The sequence below is a fragment of the Physeter macrocephalus genome, chromosome 7 (genome assembly GCF_002837175.3).
Source record: "Physeter macrocephalus isolate SW-GA chromosome 7, ASM283717v5, whole genome shotgun sequence".
NCBI classification, from domain to species: Eukaryota; Metazoa; Chordata; class Mammalia; order Artiodactyla; family Physeteridae; genus Physeter; species Physeter macrocephalus.
In genome coordinates this window covers 129,916,496-129,939,150 of record NC_041220.1, presented here as the reverse complement: position 1 = coordinate 129,939,150, position 22,655 = coordinate 129,916,496, and positions in this window count along the sequence as shown.

Sequence of the window (22,655 nt, the reverse complement as noted above, 5' to 3'; positions counted from 1 at the left end):
CCTACTCCCAATGCTGGACCCCTAGGTTAGGGTGCCTGACATGGGGCTCATAGCTCTCACTCTTGTGGGAAAAGTTCTGCAATATAATTATTCTTCAGTTTGTGGGTCACCCACCTGAGTGTTATGGGATTTGATTATATCACGTATGCGCCCCTCCTACCATCTCATTGTGGTTTCTTCTTTATGTATTTGGATGTAACATATCTTTTTTGGTAGGTTCTAGTCTTTTTTTAATCAATGGTTATGCAGCAGTTAGTTGTGATTTTGGTGTGCTCATGAGGGGAGGTGAGCTCAAGGTCTTTCTACTCTGCCATCTTGTCTCCCTCATTGAATGTTTATTTCACTTTAGGCAGAGTCATTTGTGAAGACTAACTGAGATCATTAATGACAGTCTCAACTCAAATAGGGAAACTGATACTCAGAGCCATGAAGTGGCTTTATCTGAGGTCACTAGTCAATGAGAATTAAATATTTTCTAACAACAACAACAACAGCAAATTAAACGTGAGCTCTTCCATGGTTCTAGAATTTCAGTTACAGATATTAATTATATTACACATAATACTAGCCCACAGGTCTCTGATGTACTGTTCATTTTCTATTCAACCTTTTTATCCTCACTGGGCATTATTTTGAATAGTCCCAATGCAATGTCTTTAAGTTCACTGATCTTTTTTTTTTTTTTTTTGCATTGTCTTATCTGCTCTTAATCGCATCCAGTATTTTTTTTCATATATTGTATTTTTCATCTCCATAAATTTTATCTGGGCTCTGTTTATGTATTTCATTTCTTTTATTATCATATCCAGAATTTCTTCAACCTTCTTGATCATATGGAACATATTTATAATAGCTGTTCTAATGTCTTTTTCTCCTGTTTCCACCAGCTTTGTCATTTCTGGTTTCGTTTCGATTGGTTGAGTTTTTTCCTCTTGGTTATGTTTCTGTGCATGAATGATGATGTTTAATTGCATGCCAAACATTATAAATTTAAGATGTTAGGTGCTGGATTTTGTTTATTTATTTAAATAATTTTACATTTTTCTTTTCTGGAATAGAGTTTAAATTACTTGAGATCAGTTTGACCCTTTACATGACTTGTCTTTTAGCTTTGTTAAGATGAGCCTAGAGCAGCCTTTAGTCTCAGGCTGATTTAGCTGAGCTAGTAAGGTGATATCCTTCTGAGACTCCTACTTCATGCCTGATGTATTGGAAAATCTTACTATTCTGACTGGTGGGAAAAGAAGGTATTCTCTACCCTAGTGAACTCCTAGAATTATTCGGCTTATTATTTTTCACTGGTTCTTTTCACAGTCTTGGGAATTTTTGTCTCATATATGTGCAGATTAGTACTCCACCAAATGATTGGTTGGACCCCTCTGCAGATTCCTGGAGCTCTCACTATCTCTGTAGCTCCCTGCTTTCTTGCCACACAAATCCTAGTCACTTTGTTCTTCACACCTCTGATGTCTCTTTTTCCTCTGATTTGGTGAGACCACTGAGCAGCATTTGGATACTCCCTTCTTTTCCGTAAGTTGGAAACTGCCCCAAAACAAAAAACTTAGTCTTCATATTTCTTTGAATAACTTTCTGTATGAGAAACAATAGAACTCTTAAGATAATTCTCAATTTGGTTAGGCACAGTATTCTAAAGTTGACAGAAGAGGATCATAGATTATCTAAGAGTTATTAGTTATAGGCCCTACAAGACAGACAGAAAAGAATTATGTAAAAGATATTGAACGTAGGGTGAAGGTAATGATCTCTTTCTTGATAGAATTTTGGAATGTGCAAATGTATGTATTGTCAAAACTTAAGCAAGTATACAATTCAGATTTCTGCATTTATTGGATGTAAATTTTACATAGAAAGAAAAACTTTATAAATAATATTGAATTATAATTAATAATATGCATACTGAAATATTTAGAGACAAACTACATATACCTGTAGTTTACATTGCATCAAAAAAAGATTGATGAATAAATGGACAGACAGATGAAAAAAAGTGTGATAAAAAAATATAATAAAATGTTAATGGCAGAACATGATGAAGAATTTAAGGGTGTTCCCTCTAAAATTCTTTTGACTTTCTTGTGTGTTGGAAATTTTTTCATAAGAAGATAATAAATTGAATAAATACATATTCTTTGCACAAAAATTACAGCAAAACAGGGTAAGAGATAAAATACCAGGAGCCAAGAAGAAAGGAACCAGACAACCAAAGATTTCCTGACATGCTTCTTTTATTTTAAAATATTTCACAGATCTATGAAGTGAAAATTAACCAAGACTCAGGGGAAAATTTGTGGGTGTCTGCGGGTGTTTGCAGGAACTTATGAATACCACTGAACATCTGCAAAAATATTTTCTATTCACTATGCACTATTCACAGATACTTTTTCAATGGACAAGACAGCTTGGAAAAGCTGGTATGACCCAAACTGTACGAAGGGAAATTCTTGGCCCATAAATGCTTTAGTCTCTTCTGAATACAATATGTTTAAATAATTCTACTTTCTGTACTTCTGAATGTGTTGGTACAGTGTAATGCATACTTTTCCATCTGGAATTATGTACTATGAAAAAGTGGCTGAAAGAAATGACTCATGCTATGTCAGAAATAACAAATAAATACTAAAACTTATATTTTTATATTTATTACTTTTATTTGAATACCCCAGAAAATCTTAGATATAATAACATTTTTACTTGTTCAGAAACTTATGTAATTAGAGAGGGTAGTGGTTTACAATCCTGGACAAGATTACCTGATCGTGAGTCTGGCTATACATTTACTAGCTGAGAATCTTTCTACACCTTCAGTTTTCTTACTTATAAAATGTATGTGATAATAGTAGTAATCTCCTAGAGTTGTTGTGAGGGTTAAATAACATTTATAACAGAGCCTGACACATAGTGTAGTGAGTGCTTAGCAGATGTTAGCCAGCATTCTTAAACCTAGGCTTACAGCTAGAAAAATTCATAGGATAAGTTCTTCACATACTTAGAGATCACTAGGACGTGAAACAACAGACCTAGAATTCTGGTTCTGCGGCCTATTCTAACCATAGAAAGTATTATATTAAAACATGATCCACAAGATATTGGAAAATTAATAAATAAAAGCTAGTTTAGTGTCAAGTTGCTTAAAGGGTTCCCAAAGGAGTTCTAAAACACATCTTTGAGCAAGAATTCCAAGACCCCCTCCATGGCATGGCTGGCTAACTATTTTGGGATAGAGCTTAAATTTCACTACGTCCTTTACTACTTCAAGGTTCTCTTGCTCTGAGGCAATCTGTAGAACAATCATGTGGAGAAAAATGAAATAGTGTTCCAAAAGAGAAAACAGCTAATGAGAAATAATGAGTGGATGAAAATTATTAGAGTTTGTTTTAGCATGAATGTGTGGTGATACATTTTTCCAAAATATATAATGTACTTTATGTTCTTAAAATATGCCAACCTTATAAGACATTGATTCCTTAGAGAAAATGAAATGTTATTTAAACACAAGTGCATTCTACCTGTTGAGATTCGTTAATTATGAGTACAGTTTCTGAGGCAACATTCTTGCCCTCATGAAAAGTTCTAATGTTACTCTCTTCCCTGTGCATAGAATATTGTTGCATACCATATTAATTAGCAGGAGCTAATCCATACCCATCTCATAAACATAGGCAGCTCTCTTTCAGATTTCTTTGGAAAAAATAGCCAAAAGAAGACTGGAAATGATAAAATATTGACTCATGGAATCATTGAAATTAGGTCCAGTGTTGGTCAGACACTGTCTTTGACTTATCTGGGTCACAGGAGCCTGGGCTAGAGTCTTGGTGAACTACTTCATTTGGACTGGAAATTCAGATTCAGTTTGTATGGATACACATTCCAAAGTGTTTTGACACAGAAAGCTAAAACCCGTGTTGATGGATGTTTTACTCATTTGTTAGTTACACATTACACTGTAGCTCTGTATTTTTCCCCTCATATTGGGTCTGGCTTATCATTTTTGGATATTGAAGGCATGTCTGTTTCAGTTATAAAAAACACAATTTTTTAATGCAATGAGAATTTGTTTTAGAATATAACTGCAATAGGAAAGAAAATGTCATGGTGAGTTCTTAGTTACATTACTAATCATCTAATTGAATTTTAATGGAGAGAGGAAGATGCCTAGGGGTTATACTGAAAACATATTTTCACCCATTTATATTTATCATTCAAATAAGCTCTGGTAATAATATACAGCAAAAATGTCAGTCATATTTAGCTTCTATGCAGATTAGAACAGCCACAATTCCTATCCCACTATCCCTTTGTGTCCATCACAGTCCCAAGCAACCTCAGCCTCCAATGTGTTAAATAAATCATTATCTAAAAAAATGTGAGGGCTTCCCTGGTGGCGCAGTGGTTGCGCGTCCACCTGCCGATGCAGGGGAACCGGGTTCGCGCCCCGGTCTGGGAAGATCCCACATGCCGCGGAGCGGCTGGGCCCGTGAGCCATGGCCGCTGAGCCTGCGCGTCCGGAGCCTGTGCTCCGCAACGGGAGAGGCCACAACAGAGGGAGGCCCGCATACCACAAAAAAAAAAAAAAAAAATGTGAAAGCTTAGGCACATGACATCCTGCAAGCAGTCACTTTGTGTTTATTTTCTACAGTAACGGAATCTTTAATCTCTCTTACTTATCATGGAAGAATTCTGAAATAAAACTACTTAAGAACACAACAGTTTATATGCACTCTTCCTTAGGCTAACAAAGTAATATAATTTACAATGCAATACACTGAGTTTACAGAAAAATAATTAGGTAACTCTTTGCCCATATAATAAGCAATGATGAAATTGATATGACTTGGTCAACTTGTGAATCAAATGCACCATCCCAAGGTATAATGCATTAATTGGACATGAAGTCAACCTGCGCTGGTTGTTAACATACCAAGGACTAGAATCTTATCCAAGCATGTACAACCTGTGAGAGGCAGGAAAAATTCAAACAGTAAATTGAACACAGAGAAGACATTTTCAAAGGCAGTTGTCAGGATCAGAAAGGTAGTTGGTTTTGTTGCAAGAATGTGTTGGATCTAAGAGATCCTCTCTAGCATAGTTTCACTAATTGAAAGCAGTTTTCTCTATGTTTAGGCTTCCCATGAGATGGAAACCAGGAAGCCCAGGAAGTCACCCACAGACTTTCCTCAGTAATTAGGGCCATAAAGGAGAGGACACAGCACACTAAGCAGAGACAAGTTAAAAGAGACAAGGAAAGAGAAAAGTTTTTCCTCTTTACGTGTGGGATGTGGATTTTGAGAATGAGAAGCAGATTGAGTTACAGGACCCATGAAACTTTGGGTATAATTCTGTAGAGAACATTCTGAGAACCAGTGATATAAGGGGCATGTTAAGAACTCTTAATCAATGACATTTTATCTTGGTCTTAGGGTTCATTAATATGTCTTCTTATGTTGATGTATAAGAAATTTGAAAAAAATGAATGTATGCTAAACTATTCATCAGTTTCCTCACAGGAAACAGAAGTTACATTTAGCTTTATTTAAAGAGATTTGGGAAGGACTAAGGGAACCAATAAAAGATGTTGAGACACCAAGGAAATAGCAACAGTGGAAACCCATTACTACGACTAAGACTAAAATGACAATACAAGGAAAGAGGTTACTAGAGCCTATGAAAGCTCAAGCAATTTAATGGAACCCTCCTGACTTCTTTCATCTGTTCTCTTATCCTCTGCCAAAACTTTCATTAGCTGAACCCAACTAGAAGTCCAAGGGCAGTGAAACTGGGGAAAAGTAGTCTTTAAGTTTATCTCTTCCTCATCTCGAGTCACAGAGCAGGCCAAAAACAAAAGGTGGAGAATGAATCAGGGGAAAAATGAAGAATTAAATACTATAGTAATAGAGAACAAAAGGGATCATGATTGATAGAAACAGTCTGTCCCAAATTCTAGGATCTTCAAATATGTTAAAAGTCACATGGGGTCTGTGGAGAGAGTATTATCAAATAAGGCTGACTAAAAATAATATTTTCCTCTCTAGGTTGTTGACATAAAACAGAGAGAATGACAGTTATTTCTGCAGCAAAAATGGGTTTATTTGGGATAAACAAATAATTGCAGTTTGGGGTCTGCAGCCATGTCAAGCCATGTGCAAATCCTCAGCAAAAATGGAGAGAAGAACTCTTTTAAAGAGGGAAGAAAGGAGTTAGGAGGACTAGAGTAAACAAAGAGTTCAAGGCTTTTCATTGGTTGACTTGTGACTATCTCTCCTTGGCTGAGCCCTTGCCAGGCAAGAAGAGGGAGTCTTTCTTCTTCCTGTTGGGTTCTGCTGTCTTCATAGGGCATGAGAGCTCCCCCTTTCTGGTGTCTCAACTCTACTTAATTAAGGTTTCTGTTATTTTTTTCATGGTTTGACCTGAGAGAGAAAGGATTCCTTACGGATTATTATCAGAGCCTCAGTTTCTTCAAGAGACCAGTGGAGAGTGGTTGGGGAATCTGACATATTTGGAAATCTTGGTATATTTAGAAAATATTTTAGAGAACTTTGAGAAAGCTTAAAAATATATTTTCAACAACTTGCCTTGAAGAGATAAGGTTGAAATCTTTGGTTGACAAATGTTCTTTTGCACTGCTTTTATATTTGTGTAGAATGATTGTTTCTTAACAATGGGTAAACTCAGATTTAGACATCTCTCTTGTTATTCTCTTTGGTCTGATAAATATAGACAACTAAAGATCTTTTGGAGATTGGGTGTATATGATAGGATGTTTTATAGATCAAACATCTCACAAATTTGTCTTTGAATTGTCACTAGAATCTCAGTCTGGCGTTGTCAGGGGAATCCTTGATAGGTCCACTGGGATTGTTGATGTTGGAGCTGGGAGAGAAGCAGGCTTGAAAGAGTTATCAGCACATCAGGAAAGCAAATCCCCCAAATATTTTATATCTTGATCTGAGTTTTGCTTTAAGGGTGTGTATATGTTCTGGTATTATAAAAAATAAATATTTGGTCTTTCCCCCTTGTCCCTGGTACAGAGCTCCTAAAAGCCCTGGAATTTTCTGAATGATGAGTTTTGTTTTTTCTTTTTTTGGTGTGCTAATGAGATGACTGGTGACTGGACCAGGGTGGAGGCTGGTCACCAGAAAGACCAAGCAAGCCATGATTAGCAGACTGGAACTTTCAGTCCTCTCCCCAGGGAGGGAAGAAGGACTAAAATTGAGGTTAGTAACTGATGGACAATGATTTAGTTAATCATGCCTATATAATGAAACCTCCATAAAAGCTGTAAATGTTAGGGTTCAGGGAGTTTCTGAGTTGGTGAACACATCAAGGGTGATCTGCTCTGAGAGGGCATAAAAGTTCTGCACTACCTTCTCACTTATAAGCCTGAGAGGGCAGGGAGTTAATGTGTCCTAAGGAACCCAGGAGGCTTTCAAGTCTCAGAGCTCTCGGATATGAGGAGTGGAAATGATGCATGAGACCGAAGAAAAATACTTTGTCTTTGGAAGAATCTGTCTGAGGAATAGTTGACCCCCACGTCTGCTTGCAGACTGCCCCTCAGACAAAAAAAAGTGGAACAAATGGAAACTAAATCCAAAGAGAGATGCTTCTCCATTTAAAATTATTAACACTTTAGTAAAATCTAGTGCAACTATTTAATGGCCAAAGTAAAATTCTGTGTTCTCTTATTTAGGAATCTAGCAGAATTGAGGGCAGATTCTTACACACTTCCAGTAGTAAGTAATGTCCCCCAGCAAACAAGGCAAAATTATGTATACATATTTATTTTTATTTCTTTATTATTACATATGAATCAACAACTTAGGATAACCACTCATTTGAAGAAATTAGGAACATAAGAGAGAATGATCAAGGTAAAGAAATAGGGAAATATGACTTGGAGGAAGCAGATATTTTAGGAAGACACTATTAAGATAACAGAAAAGAGAACAATAACAAAAATTCTTAAAAATATTAAATGTTCTCTAATTAATCTCATTAGTATTTTAGTGAGATTCTCCCTAAAAAAAAAAAAAAAAAAAACCAGAATGCTCTAAAGAGAATATCAGAGAATTAGAGAAGATTCATGGAAAATAAACAAATGAATGTTGCAATTAAAACAAAAAATAAAAATAAGCCACAACAATAAATATGAGAGAAAATATAAAACATAGATATTATTAATTCAAGAAGTCCAACATTAAAATAGCAAGAGTTTCAAAAAGAATAACTAAAATGGAAAAGTGTGTAACATTTTACATTTCCACCAACTGTGAAAGCATTCTGAGTTTTCCACAAACTTGTCCCAATTTTTCTTCTTCTTTTTTTTTTAATATAATAATCATCCTGACAGGTGTGAGGTGATGTCTCATTGTGGGTTTGATTTGCATTTTCCTGATGATTAGTAACGTTTGGTATCTTTTCATATACCTTTTGGTCATTATATGTCTTATTTGGAGAAATGTCTATTCAAATCCTTTGCCCAATTTTAAATTCTGTTTTTTGGGTTTTTCTTTTGCTATTGAATTGTAGGAGTTCCATATATATTTTTCATATTAACCCCTTATCAGATATATGGTTTGCAAATATTTTCTCCCATTCTGTAAGTTTCCTTTTCACTCTGTTAGTTTCCTTTGCTGCACAGAAGCTTTGTAGTTTGATGCAGTCCCACTTGTTTATTTTTACTTTTCTTGCCTATTCTTTTGGTGACATATCCATGATTTCATGGATTGCCAAGACCAATGTTGTAAAGTTTCCCCCCCAATGTTTTCTTCTTGGAGTTTTACAGTATGAGGGTCTTACATTTGTATCTTTAATCCATTTTGAGTTGTTTTTTGTGTATGGAGTGAGAAAGGTCCAATTTCATTCTTTTATATGGGGATATCCAGTTTTCCCAGCACCATTTGTTGAAGAGACTATCCTTTCCCCATTATGTATTCTTGGCACACTTATTAAAGATCAGTTGACCCATATATACTTAGGTTTATTTCTGGGCCTTCAATTCTGTTCCATTGGCCTATATATCCATCTTTGTGCCAGTACTATACTGTTTTAGTTACTGTAGCTTTGCATTATAAATTGAAATCAGGAAGCGTGATGCCTCCAGCTTTGTTCTTTTTAGATTTTTTTTTCTATTTCTGTAAAAAATGCCACTGGAATTTTTATGGGAATAACATTGAATCTGTAGATTTCTTTGGGCAGTATGTGTGTTTTAACAATGTTAAGTCTTCCAACACATGAACATGAGATTTCTTTCCGTTTATTTGTGTCAATTTGTTTCATCAATGTATTTAGTTTTCAGCCTACAAGTCTTTTATTCCTTGGTTATGTTTATTCTGAAGTATTATGTTATTTTTGATGCTATGATAAATGGTATTGTTTTCTTAATTTCCTCTGTGAGTAGTTTATTGTTTGTGCTTAGAAATGCAAATTGTTTTCATATGATTTGTACCCTGAAACTTTACTGAATTTATTAGTTCTAACAGTATTTTTGGTGGAGTCTTTCGGATTTTCTGTTTATAAGATTATGTCACTTAAAGGCAGAGAGAATTTTACCTCTTCCTTTTTAATTTGGGTACCTTTTATTTCTTTTCTTGCCTAATTGTTCTGGCTCAGATTTACATTTGTTCTTTTGAAATACTAGAAACATTTTTATGTGTTATACCAAATTTAACCCTAACATATTTTTAGAAAGAAGCTATTTGAAGTGGCAATGCACTTTGAGTAAGGGAGAGAAAAAAATAGAAATCCAACACTTCTTTCTGTTTATTCAAAATAAAAATACACTTAGAGTTATGAAATATAGGTTTACCATTTCCACCTTGTAAGTTGATGCATTAAGTGCATAAAATTTTTGACTACGTGAACATAGTATGAAGGGAAGAGTACTTTGAGATTAAGTTTTCAAAATACTTTTTAACTTTTTTCATTAACTAGTAATCATTTATTACTGTTTCTTATATTTTTAGCTTTAAACATTTAAGCAATAGATAACTATGCAATAAAATTGCATGGTATATGCCTGAGAATTATATAAATGAATAATGGTAACAACTAACAGGATGAATAGAGGTGTTCTTATTGAGAAAATGAATCATGAGTGAACTTATTGATCACAGAACTAATACAGGTCTGTTTGTAATCTTCTTATATGCCCTCAAATGCCTCTAACATGGATGGAACAGACTCGTGGTTGCCAAGGGGTTGGAGGAAGGATCGATTGGGAGTTTGGGATTAGCAAATGCAAACTATTATATATAGAATGGATAAACAACAAGGTCCTACTGTATAGCACAGGGAACTATAGTCAATATCCTGTGATAAACCATAGTGGAAAAGACTATGAAAAAATATATATATGTATAGCTGAATCACTTTGCTGTATAGCAGAAATTAACACAACATTGTAAATCAACTATGCGTCAATAAAATAAGTTTTAACAATAAAAAAAAGGAAATACTATTGAAAACATTTGTTTTTAGTAGTTAGAAAAAAGATGTTGAAAGTGGAGAGCTATTCCATGTTAAAGACAGACTGTGAATCCAATCACCATAAAGACTCTATAGTACACCATCTTCCTTTATCTGTCAGTGATGCTGGATAGTCTTCACATGTACAGTATTGTGATTTACTGATTAAGATGGATTGTATTACTCAGCATGCCATCTTTAATTTATTGGTTAAAAAATCTTAGGTATTATTTGAAACAATCCTGATCCATGTAAACCCTTGGTATATATTCAAATTCCCCACATCCCATGAGACTGAGCTTCCTCTGGAATGAGTAGTGGTGATCCCACCATTTCTGAGCCAACACTGGGACTCGAGCTCATTCTTTACCTGTCCCTCCATCAGGACCCACACTTACTTTCTCCACACACCCAAAGTCACATAGTGTCCCTGCAGGCTCCAGCTGCACCCTGTTTGACTACCTGGGAAACCTCATAACTCCACCTGGAACAGGCCCTGAATCCCTCATGTTGTTCAAAAAGAGAAAAAAGAAAAAAAAAAAAAAAAAAGAGAAAAACCTCCAACACTAAGCTGGATGTGTTAGCTAACTTTATTGTGGTAATAATTTTGCAATATATATGTATTTTCTTTATAATTATTTTAATGTCTAAAGCATATAATATAAGGGCCAGAGCTTTCTCCCAGACTCAAATTTATAAATTCTCAATTGGCTTGTGAGGTCAGTAGAGATACTTCTACTTGTCTAATTTAGTTTCTGGAAAGACTTTATTCAAGTCCTCAATGGTCATCTGATCAAATGTAATTATATTCTTCATCTTCCTCAGCTCTTTCTTGTACTCTGCAATTCTGACCTTTGAGAGAGACAAAAACTCAGCATAACTTTTCACATCTTCTTTTTCTTCAGTGTCCAGCTGGCAGTCTGTTTATTCTCTGGCACAGAAACCTTCAAGACATTAAACTGAAATAGATGCTTTTTCATATTTTAAAGCAATGATAGGCTTATGCTTCTAGATTTTCTTTGGCTTTTCTTCAAACTAATAGAAGAAAAAAAGGAAGAAGCAACTATGTAGGATGTGTTTTTACTAAAATTATAAAACCATTAATGATGTTTTCATCAAGTTGAAAGAGATCATTTTTACCTTAACTCTTGAAAATGCGGGAAATAGCTCTTGTCTTTTAAAATTCCTCTATGCAGCATGTTTAAACATTTGTCTTTTGTTCGTTTTTGTTATTGTTGTTCACACACAATGCATGACTAAAGAGTCGGTTTTCAATTAAGTTCTAGTGAAAGTTAGCCACTTGCAACTCTTAGAAACTGCCAAAGTGACAAAGAGAGTTCTTCAGCACATGCTTTACCAAAAAGCTTGTTACTGTTTTCATGAATGTATAAATGTTAGCATAGAGCACAAGCTTGGCTTTATAATATTGAAAAATAAATGACTAGCTCATCTTTATAATGGTGGGAAGTATGGTGTAACAGTTATGTCAAATATAAGTTATAAATATTACAATGGGATCTGGCTAGTGACTTGCTGGAGACTTTGGACATAGCAGTGTGCTGTATTTGTTCAAGTACTTTGCAGAAAAGATTTCACTCATCTTTATAAAATCCTTTTCATGGAAGGATATTTGAGTGGAGATTGGAGGGAAGATTGCTAGTTGCTTAGCAAATCAGAAGAGTTAGGAGGGGAATCAGGTCTTTCCAAACCTTGGTCTAGAGTTACACGTATTTCAGGTGATGCATCATTACAGTACAGATTTGTCCCTGACTGTAACATGTGTATGGGAACACTTTGTCACACACTATGGAATTCTTCAAAAGATTGTCCCAAGTATTAATATTGCCAAAGGCCCCAGGCATTGGCAAAAGCTCTTTCCATTTGTTACCCCATATGTGATATTTTTGTTTGTCTTGGTATGTGTAAAACTGGAAAACTTTGTTTATGGGATTTTTAATATGTGTGCATGAATTTAAGCAAAGTATCTTGAATTCTTGTATTTAGAACAGCCTGTAAATATCCAATAGATAAAAAATTTGAAGTTTATGAAAAAGTCTTCCAAATATCACAGCTACCATTAAAAGGGAATCGAATTTACAACCTTTAGGATGAAGAGCAGCACCCTCTCCCCCAATGGTTGTTTCTTAAAGGACCTAGAAATGTTCAGGTGTAACATGAGAAAAGAAACATTACAAGTTGACAACCTTAGATATGGGCTCCTTAAGTAGCACTAAGCAACAGCTTATTCATTCATTCATTCATTCAATTATTTTCAGCTCATACAATGTACAAAGTACTGTGAGAATAAGTAATCCAATTATCAGATCTTAAGTGCTTTAGGAACTAGAAAGTGCTTTAGTAAAACATCACCATTTTTCATTAATCAGATTAGGAAACATTAAAAAATATTTGGCAGTTTGAGGATCGCTGGTCAGGAATTTCATATGACGTCCTTCAGTGGGGATTTGTCTGATTTTTTCCTCATGATTAAGCTGGGGTTATGGGTTTGGGGGGAGACTACACCGGTTAAGTGCCATTCTCATCACATCATATCAAAGGTACATACTCTCAATATGACTTATCACTGTTTATGTTACCTTTTATCACCTAACTTTACTGTTGTCAAGTTTACCACAGTAAAGTTACTTTTTCTTTTTTTTCCTCCCTTCCTTTTCGTACTCCTTTTTGGAAAAAGCCCATGCTGAAAGTGTAGGGAGTTATGTTCTTCTTACTTGATGGTAGAATGTCTACACAAATTACAAGGAATTCTGTACAGGAGATTTGTTTATTTTCCTTAATTTATTTACTCAATCATTTATATATCATTAAGGACTTATGACAAAAACGAAGTCTGAGAAATTCTCATAGCCAAGAGTTGCCTAAGGAGACATAACTAAATGTGATGTGATATCCTGGATGGGATTCTGGAACTGAAAAAATACCTTCGGGAAAAACTGTGGAAATAGAAATAAAATATGGATTTTAGTTAATGATAATATAAAATATTGGTTCATTAATTGTAACAAGTATACCGTGCTAATATAAGATGTTAATATTAGGGAAAACTGGGTAAATCTCAGTACTATCTTTGCAAGAATTCTGTAAATCGAAAACTGTTCTAAAATTTTAAAAGTTTATTAAATTAAAAACATACCCTTCCCACACAAAAGATATTAATGCATTCAGGAATTGTCAAGGTCTGGGAATCAAATCCACATAATTTTAGTGGAAATGTGAATGGGCACTCTCTGTCAGTAACTATTGAAATGTTAGTATGCACATAGTCTTCGGTGTTTCAAACTCATTTCTAGGAATTTATTCCGTAGAAATGAAAGCAAAATGGAAGTGTGTCACTTTCAAAGTGGAAGTGTGTCACTTACAAAATGGAAGTGTGTCATTGCTACTTTGTTTGTAATAGTCATTATGGAGTAAAACCTATAATAACTAAAACAACTTACCTCAGTATTCAACAAGGTGTAATGGTTGAGGGAATTGTGATACTTGTCCGTAGAGTCTCCATTATAGAGGCGGCTGAACCTAGAGTCTGTCATACAGAGTGAAGTAAGTCAGAAAGAGAAAAACAAATACCGTATGCTAACACATATATATGGAATCTAAAAAAAAAAAAAAAAAAAGTGGTTGTTATTCAAGCCCCTAAGTTTTGAGGTTGTTTGTTATGGCATAGCACAGGGAGATCAGCTTGGTGCTTTGTGACCACCTAGAGGGGTGGGATAGGGAGGGTGGGAGGGAGACGCAAGAGGGAGGGGATGTGAGGATATATGTATACATATAGCTGATTCACTTTGTTATACAGCAGAAACTAACACAACATTGTAAAACAATTATACTCCAATAAAGATGTTAAAAAACAAACAGAAAAAAGGAGACTTCTCTATATGTATGTATTCTCTGGAAAATATAACTACAATATAATGAACATATATATACATATCTACTACTTTTAAATAACCAGATAAACAAGAATATATTATGTATGTATAGAATCATACACTCTGAACTATTAACAGAAGCTTCCTTAGAAAAGTATAATTGTAGTGGGGACTATTAACTTTTCATTTGTATCTCTTTCTTATTGGAACTGGTACAATCCTCGTTTATTCCTTTTATAATAAAACTATAGCTTTTCTTTGTAGAAGCAAAGGATGTGTTTGTTCACGTATACATTATTTTTTGTAGTAGTTATGCTACAATTCATTAATATGTTATTAATTAATCAAACTCAGTTCAAGTTCTCATAATTTCATTAGCTGGAAATTATAAATCTAGAGCTCCTACGTAAATTTAAGAAAATTAGATGGCATTTAGTTATTAACTTTTTCATTCATTTAATGGTTCTCATAATATGTGCCTTCTAGGCTCATTGTATAGTTGGGGAGGTAGATGACTAATTAATAGAACAATGTAGTAAATGGCTTTACCTTTATAGGCTTTGTAAGTAATACGCCATTTTTACCATAGAGCATTGAAAATGAGGTGGGCTGCTAAGAGGCTGTAAGACACTTGGTATAATGGAAACAAGCTTGGAGATATGTTATATCTGTAAAGTTAAGAAGAGGTCACATCACAGAAGTCATAATTGCTGTGTCTTGGGTGGCCATCAAGTTTCACATCCCATGCCAAGGGCTTTCAGTTGATAGTGGTTTTCTGTAGCAAAGTGTTGAGACAGATTCTTAGGCTGAGTATATACTCTGTGGCAAAGACTGTGGCAACTGCTTGTTGATATCTGTCAAAGGCACTCACTAGAGAGGGGTGACAGGCCTTCCAAGTATCTGCCTGGCATTCAGAGGTTTTTCAGTGTAGCTTTAATTTTTATCCAGTAGTATTTAGCAAGCTATAGAGTTAACTCAAGAGGATTATTTTCCTTCTTTAGGTGGTACACAAGAAGTAATTAAAAATAACTATTATGAATGAGATATTAGAACTTTATAAGAATATATGTATGTATTCACATATACTTAAAATTTGTTTTAATTGAAAGCAGTTCAAATCAATAAATTTGGATAATTAAGTTTAATAGTTTAAATCACAAACTCTCTGAAATATAGAATACAAATGAGTAAAAGAAAAATTCTCAAGTATAGTGATCATTTAATCCAGCCTGAACTCAACAGAGAAGTGACCACCAATGAGGACTGGACATCAATTTTCCCCATTCAGTATTCAGAATATAAAATGAAAGAATCCCAGGTAGCTTACAGCATTAATTCAACCATTATTAATTCATGGGATCATTTTATGATTCTTGAATGAAACCAACTATTTGTTGCCTGGAAAGTCTATATGGTGATTGCCTAGAATCAGACCAATAGTACAGGCATACCTCATTTTATTGCACTTTGTTTTACTCTGTTTTGCAGATACTGCATTTTTTACACATTGAAGTTTGGCAGCAACCCTGTGTAGAGCAGGTCTATTGGTACCATTTTTCTAACAGCATTTGCTCACTTCCTGTCTCTTTGTCACATTTTGGTATTCTCTCAACAGTTCAAACTTTTTAATTATTATATTTGTTATGGTGTTCTATGATGAATGATCTTTGGTGCTACTATTGTAACTGTTTTGATGTGCCACAAGCTGCACCCAAATAAGTTGGTGAACCTAATTGGTAAATGTATGTGTTCTGACTGCTCCACAGAGCAACTCTGCCCATCTCTCTCCCTCTCCTCAAGCCTCCCTATCCCTGAGACACAACAATATTGAAATCAGGCCCATGAATAATCCTGCACTGGCCTCTGAGCGTTCAAGGGAAGGAAGAGTCACATGTCTCTCATTTTAAATCAGAAGTTAGGAATGATTAAGTTTAGTGAGGAAGCCATGTCTACAGCCTAGATAGGCCAAAAGCTGGACCTCTTGCGCCAAATACAAAGCAAAAGTTCTTCAAGGAAATTAAAAGTACTACTCCAGTGAACAAAGGAATGATAAGAAAGTGAAACAGCCATATTGCTGATATGCAGAAAGTTTTAGTGGTCTGGATAGAAGATCAAACCAACTACAACATTCACTTAAGCCAAAGCCTAATCCAGAGCAAGGCCTTAACTCTCTTTAATTCTATGAAAGCTGAGAGGGGTGAGGAAGCAGCAGAAAAACTTTGAAACTAGCAGATGTTGGTTCATGAGGTTTAAGGAAAGAAGCCATCTCCATAACATAAAAGTGCAAGAGGAAGCAACAGGTGCTGATGTAGAAGCTGAAGCAAGTTATCCAGATCTAGCCAAGATAGTTAATGAAGGTGCCCACACTAAACAACAGATTTTCAATGTACAGGAAACTGCCTTATAGTGAAAGAAAATACCATCTAGTACTTTCATAGCTAAAGAGGAGAAGTCAATGCCTGGCTTCAAAGCTTTAAAGGACAGGCTGACTCTCTTGTTAGGGGCTCATGCAACGGTGACTTTAATTTGAAGCCAATGTTCATTTACCATTCTGAAAATCCTAGGGCCCTTAAAGAATGATGTCAAATCAACTCTTCCTGTGCTCTATAAATGGAACAATAAAGAACAATAACATCTGTTTACAGCATGGTTTACTGAATATTTTAAGCTCAGTGTAGAGACCTACTGCTCAGAAAAAAAATATTCCTTTGAAAATATCGCTGCTCATTGACAATGCACCTGGTCAAGAGCTCTGATGGAGATGTACAGCAAGATTCATGTTGTTTTTATGCCTGCCAACACAACATCCATTCTGCGGCCCATGGATCAAGGAGTCATTTCAACTGTCAAATCTTATTACATAAGAAATACATTTTGTAAGGCTATTGCTGCCAAAGAAAGTAATTCCTCTGATGGATCTGGACAAAATAAATGGAAAACCTTCTGGAAATGATTCACCATTTTAGATGCCACTAAGAACATTTGTGATTTATGGGAAGAAGTCAAAATATCAACATTAACATGATTTTGGAAGAAGGTGATTCTAACACTCATGGATAACTTTGAGGGAGTCAAGACTTCAGTGGAGGAAGGAACTGCAGATGTGGTGGAAATAGCAAGAGAACTAGAATTAGAAATGGAGCCTGAAGATGTGACTGAATTGCTGTAATCTCATGATAAAACTTAAATGGATGAGGAGTTTCTTCCTATGGATGAGCAAAGAAAGTGGTTTCTTAAGATAGAATCTACTCCTGGTGAAGATGCTGTGAAGATTGTTGAAATAACAACAATGGACTTAGAATATTACATAAATTTATTTGATAAAGCAGCAGCAGGTTTTGAAAGGATTGACTTCAATTTTTAAAGTTCTACTGTGGGTAAATTGCTGTCAAACAGCATCGCGTGCTACAGAGAAATTGTTTGTGAAAGGAAAAATCAGTTGATGTGGAAAACTTCACTGCTGTCTTATTTTAAGAAATAAAAACTGCCACACCAACCTTCAGCATCCACCACCATGATGGGTTAGTAGCTGTCAACATGGAGACAAGATCCTGCACCAGCAAAAAGATTAGGACTTGTTGAAGGCTCATATGATGGTTAGCATATTTTTAGCAAAAAAGTATTTTTTAATTAAGTAATAGACATTGCCTTTTTAGACATAATGCTATTGCACACTAAGTAGACTATGTATATTGTATATATAACTTTTATATGCACTGGGAAACCAAAAAATTCATGTGACTTGCTTTGTTGTGTTATTGACTTTATTGTTGTAGTCTGGAACTGAACCCACAGTATCTCCAAGGTATGGCTGTACATAATTAGGAAAAATCCGATGATAGTTGTAGATGGTGTATATAACATACAATTAGAAGATGTACAAGTGTAAATCCTTTGTTATCTAGAAACCAACTAACCAGGACATAAATTATCTCTGTCTCTAAATATGGATAAGGGTGGTTATGCATACATTAGTATGTGCATGTACAGACACAGACATTCTCTTTACCAGAGAGATACAACTTTGGAAAAATAAATCTGTGTAGCAGAGATTTATTGGTCAACATACATTAAACCTCATATGCTAAGTAAGACTGTAAGATGCAACAAATGATAACCCCAAGGCACTGTAAGACCTCTAAAACTCCAAAGGACTTACTGGACAATCTTTATTCAAATAGGAGAGAAGGCAACTTTGATTTTAATTATTTTAATAAAAATCATTTTATAAGTTATAAATGTTAATCAAAACCCCTGAGTCCTTGAAAAATTTACATGATTCAAGTACTCTTGCATTTTAGACTCTATTAAAATCATTAAAAATAAATACAATATTTCTTCTCAATTATAGAAAAATAAATGGATTAACAGTCTAACCTAATATTGTTAGAAACAAAATTTTTATATTTAAGTAGCCAATTAACTAACTGTTCTAATATTTAATAATGAAATAAAAGAGCTATTTTACATTATATTCCTTAAAAGCAAAGCAAAACTACGTATGAAAATTGAAGAAAAAAGGAAACACCAGTGCTTACTAAGTGTCCGTTCAAAAGGTTTAATATTTGTTATCACAAATGAACAATGCAAACATTTATATTATGTTTTCACAATGTACCTGGTTACATTATATATGACATTAAAATATTTAATATAGAGTTAATATTTTATATACATTAAAAACAGTAATAAAACTACATAAAAATGATTATACATTTAAATGTCACTTGATGATTTACTAGAGACACTACCAAATCTTCATGAATAAGACTGGGAGAAGAATAGAAACTGTGTTTTGTGTGCTCACATCAATGTGTCTTTTTCAACCATTATATGAGCTAATGATATGAATAATAAAATAAAATAAAAATAAAACAGTCATATAATTTCTGTTCTTGAGCTATTTTTCCCATAAATTTGCTGAATTCCTTTCAAAATAAACTGAATTAACAGTAATTATATAGATAGATAAATGAGAGAGAGAGAAAATCTTGGGTATATAATTATTTTATTCACAGATTTTACACAAATATATCCTTAATCTCTGAGTGTTATAAAACTTCTATGTATTCAACTTTCTCCAATTAAAATATTGGAAATCAATATTAATTACTCTTTTTAGAGAAATCCCTCTAGAAACAGTTCCAAACCCATTCTCTTACCAGCCATCTACGCTCATTCTCACAGAGGCTTACAGCTAGTCATTCAGAATTGTTTTTCACCAGGAGAAAGAGGAGTCCAGAAGCAACTGAGATTTAGAGACCTTACTGACTGGATCTCAAGGTCATTCCCTTGTATTGCTTTTGTGCTTTGGTTTCCTAACATGGGTGGTCCAGGTGTTTTCCTTGTTCCTCAGTATGTGCATTACCTTATTATATCACATCTTGCCTTACCACTGGTATTTTCCTTCTTATACTTCATTGTGTTTAATTGCTGATATTCTACCTAGACTTTTATGCTTCCTTGTTGCCTTGGGATTGGCATGCTACATAGCCCAGTGCTACTCTAATGAGTGTGTCAGTGATTAGAATGTACAAGTAGGCAATGTAATATGACCTTAAGGCGTTCATGGACAAATTAGCTAAACTATTATTGTTTTGTTTTGTTTTTTTCGCTCCTTTTAAACCTAGAGAATGTTGAACAATGCTGCTTTCAGCTTATTTCTAAATTATAACTTATGATAAGTCTGCCATTAGTTATTCAAAGCAATCTCTGAATATCTTTGGATTTCCCATTTTAAAAAACTCAGTGAATTCTTTGAGGAAGAACAGTGTTATGGTATATAATGTGTGTTTTTCTATATTTATTCATAGTGAAAATGCACACCATTGGAAGAAGAGTAGGTAAAATATTTTGAAAAGTGGACGAACTCTAGAAAATTAGTTTTTTTCCTATCTCAGCAGACACGAAAACAGGATTGTCAGGAAAATGAAGTGAAATTAGAATTTAGAACAACGATGCAATGCTAACTAGTGAGTTTAATGTGCATAAATAGAGAGAAAGGAATGGGAAAGATTACAAGAGAACCATAATTGTGCTTTGTTTAACTTAACCAGTTAACCAAAGCTTTTTACAACTAACTCTTTTATAGCTTTGACATCTTTATGTAGCTGTCCTTTTCTTTTTCTGACTTGGCTGCTTTTGTACACCTTTCAAATGTTTTTGATCAAATGCATATATAGTCCAGTGTGTATTTCATGAAAGCACTGTCCCTTGACTAAGGAAACCCTTAAAATTTAGCTTTCATCAGGAATAAAGGTATGGGAAGGGGGGTGGGAGGATGATAGGAAGCAGTATGCTGGCTACATTTTTAACAGTTTGAAAGAGATTTGAAGGGAGATGGCATGACCATTAAAAGCCTGTTGGCTGGTCAAGGAAAATGCATCTGCACAACAGAAAGATTAGTAAAATCCCAATGATTTTATGTGTAGCATTGTTCATATTGGTTACTCCTTCTTTCCTCACTTGGATGAAGTAAAACGTGAAGTTCATGCACAAACTCCATGCCCCTGTCTCCTTCAAATGCTGGCAGTGACCTGCACAGATAGGATTTCACATTCACACATAGATGGGCTAGTCTCCCCTATTACCCTAGCACTTCATGGTTATGATCTAAGACCTTCTGCCTCTCCCACAACATAAAGCTTTCTTCTTTGGAAAAAAATTAAAAGGGCTAAGCTAGTGGGGACAGAATATATTACTTCACTCTCTGCAATGGCTCAAGATTAACTAGACCACTGAATAATCTTATTTAGCTAAACAGGCAGGCAGCTCAAATTGGATAATTTTGTTTTGTTCAGCACAGGAAAAGACAGAAACAAAACACATTGAAAGAAAATATAAGTAGCATTAATTGGAACAGTCATTGTTAAAGTAATTTTACCAGGATAATCCAACAATATTTTTGGTTAAACTTGGGACTCTGGCATTAGGGAGAAAAGGAATTTTGTGAATTAGAATTTTCTATATCATCCATATGATTGATATAGTCACATATGTTGAAACTTTATAAGGTGTCATAATGTTTATATTTAATAATTGAATATTTGTCCAACATGGCAAACGGAAAGAATAAAAAGGCAATATAGTAAAGTAGTCATTTCTTATAAATACCACAATAATCTATCTTCATATATAAATTGGTGATAAGCAGTATATTCTTAATGAAAAAATAAAGCCTTTCTATTTTAGTAGGCCATTGGAAGGGTCACTTGAGACAACATGTATAGATACAAGTTAATTTTTTTTAAATAAATTTATTTTATTTTTGGCTGTGTTGGGTCTTTGTTTCTGCACACGGGCTTTCTCTAGTTGTGGTGAGTGGGGGCTACTCATCATTGCCGTGCACCGGCTTCTCATTGCGGTGGCTTCTCTTGTTGCAGAGAATGGGCTCTAGGTGTGCGCGCTTCAGCAGTTGAGGCACACGGCTCGTTAGTTGTGGCTCGTGGGCTCTAGAGCACAGGCTCAGTAGTTGTGGTGCATGGGCTTAGTTGCTCCCCGGCATGTGAGATCTTCCGGGACCAGGGCTCAAAGCCGTGTCCCCTCACACGGCTCGTTAGTTGTGGCTCGTGGGCTCTAGAGCACAGGCTCAGTAGTTGTGGTGCATGGGCTTAGTTGCTCCCCGGCATGTGAGATCTTCCGGGACCAGGGCTCAAAGCCGTGTCCCCTGCATTGGCAGGCGGATTCTTAACCACTGTGCCACCAGGGAAGTCCCCTAGATACAAGTTGTTGAATTACTTACTGTTTTTCTTTTGTTTACAAAATGTACATTGTCAAGCTGTTCTTTGAAAGACTGGTATTTGTTCCAGGAAGAGTTTATGCTAGCAACTTGTAGATAAAAGCTGTAGCCAGTTGTTCAGGAGTTAGTTTGTGGAATGTAGTGTGGAATACGAGAATGTTATAAAGGAGAAAATTTACCTCCTACTTGAAAAATGCATTCTTGAGCCTTTAGAGAGAAATTATCCCATAGTGCTCTAAATGAATGTATATTTCAAATAAATTTTACATTTTAGAAATGTCAATAAGTGACACAATTCATCAAGTTTTACTATGCTTTATACCTAAAAAAAAAAGTTTTACTATGTTTTCCCTTTAACTTGAGCATATAATTTCAAGGAAGGTTTTGTCTCCTTTTTATCTCCTGGTATGTGTTTTTCTTCCTTCCTTCCTTCCATCCATCTCTCAGTCTTCCATCAACCCACCCTTCTCTCCTCTCTTTCTCTCTCATCTACCTACCTACCTACCAGTACCTGTATTGATCTACCTCTTATTTACCTACAGACC